This window comes from Cibotium barometz, chromosome 4 (genome assembly GCF_041138505.1).
Source record: "Cibotium barometz isolate CiBa-2024 chromosome 4, ASM4113850v1, whole genome shotgun sequence".
Classification (NCBI taxonomy): domain Eukaryota; kingdom Viridiplantae; phylum Streptophyta; class Polypodiopsida; order Cyatheales; family Cibotiaceae; genus Cibotium; species Cibotium barometz.
Genome location: NC_141049.1, coordinates 68,753,795 through 68,755,663, shown reverse-complemented (window position 1 = coordinate 68,755,663; position 1,869 = coordinate 68,753,795). Strand labels below are relative to the sequence as shown.

Genomic DNA, 1,869 nt, shown 5'->3' with positions numbered 1-1,869 from the left:
TTATTTTGTACTCACTCATTTCTTGTCATCCTATCAAGTTCTTTCAACTATCACATAGCTCTCTAAGCTCGATAGGACTGTGTGTGACTGCGTTTGCCTGGGTATGAGTGCATAGCATCTACTCCCCCATCCAACATCTCTACAATGTTTTCAAGTATAGTAATGTAGTAATGTTAAGTACCTGAAAATGGAAAAGCACATCTCAGAGTGAAGTTCGGTTGATAGAGGGTGCACCACTAGTCCTCCGCCTCTCTTAAGAGCAGACATAAGATCTTTAAATTATAGGTATTAAAGCCAATAGTATTTTGAGTTAGAATTGCAACTATTCGATTACCATATAGGCTACAATAAAGAAAGGACGCTTTAATAAAAGAGCACAAAACAAGAATACTCTGCCAGCATTTTCCAATGAGGATAATCCAGCAGAAACTCAGGCATCCACACAAGAGAAGCCAGATCCTATGAACATTACCTAGTGCACAATACACAGTTGACTATATTAGGACAAGGGAGCAGATTCTATTCTGCTTTACCAAAAATCCATAGCTCAGAAATATTTGCTTCAAGATCTCCTCTAGTTACCATACAGAGCACCTCCGTTGGGTTTAACATGACCAAGGGGATTATATACAAAATCTGGAATCAAAGGCCTGGGAGGCAGTGTACGAAATTAAAAAAAACCGAGCTTAGGGTACGCTATCTCGAATACTAGTCCACTGATTGATTACAAATGCAAAAAACGAGCATGACAGACATGTTTTCAACTAGAAGAAAGAAGAGCAAGATAGATAGCCTCAGAGAGAGACATTAAGCTCACAGAGATGCAGCGGCAACGCAGGGTAGGTTCTCCCTGGTAAATCCAGAGCCCCCGCAACCCGCCAAACAAAAACCTCATCACCGGCTCTCCACACTTCATCGAATCGGACTGCGATCCAAGCCACTTTAATAGGTTATCGCAAACCCTAGAATCCTATTACATAATCAAGCCCATTCACACACAACCTTGCCACGTCGACACAGAATGGGTTAGCATTTTAACCACGTTGGTTATATACCATAGATAATGGAGTTTTTAAGAACAACAATATGAAAGTTCTTTAAATATTTACTAGTATTGGACCCGCGCGTTGCTGCGGCGGCGGCAGGTAGAGTTCCAGAAAAAATAGGCTCAGTTTCCTCAATTTAGGTCATGTTTTAAGTAAACACAATACATTATTTCAAGTGACTTCATATATACATATCTCAAAATAACATCCATGTCTCGTAGATTTATAGCGAAAATAAAAATATCATAGTAATGTAGCTTACGAAGATGCAAGAAAGGACCAATATTACATATTCTCAAAATGCACCACAAAATACGTATTCTCAGTTCAGTAATGTCAGAATCAACAAATTGAATTCTTCTCTTATGAGAAGGATCGTTCATTTGTCTCCTCACAATACGCTCTCTATTGTAAAGCGGTGATCCATCCCGCACATGCTCTACTATCGATGAATGCAAAGGACCTGCACAAACGAAACAACGATAAATCAAATCTCAAAAGGACTTGCACATAACGACACATAAAATCTCAAAAAAATCTTATAATAGAAAAACATAATCAAAATTACCTCGTAGAATAGAACATCAAGTGGATGGTACATGAGGAGCTCTAGTATAAAACCCGTAACGAATACCAATGATCATGATGGATGTAAGAAACAACCAGTCATCATCGGGTACTGAATACCCCTCAAATGATGCAAAGCATCTGTCCATCTCTCTCCAAAACAAATAGACACCCCACTCCTCATCAGGAACACCGATCCCGTACATCTTGATGCCTTCGTCGTCTCGATAACTCTTACCATAAACGTATCAATGTC

The 1,869-nt window shown here is 39.3% G+C and overlaps 1 long non-coding RNA gene across 1 annotated transcript; it reads right to left on the bottom strand.

The window, feature by feature from the left end:
• Nucleotides 1–291: 291 nt before the first annotated feature.
• On the bottom strand, nt 292–876 carry LOC147639555 (uncharacterized). Its single transcript, XR_015263557.1, has 2 exons — nt 818–876; nt 292–650 (listed from the first exon to the last, which is right to left on the bottom strand). It is a non-coding gene; the product is annotated as an uncharacterized LOC147639555 (long non-coding RNA).
• Nucleotides 877–1,869: the final 993 nt, after the last annotated feature.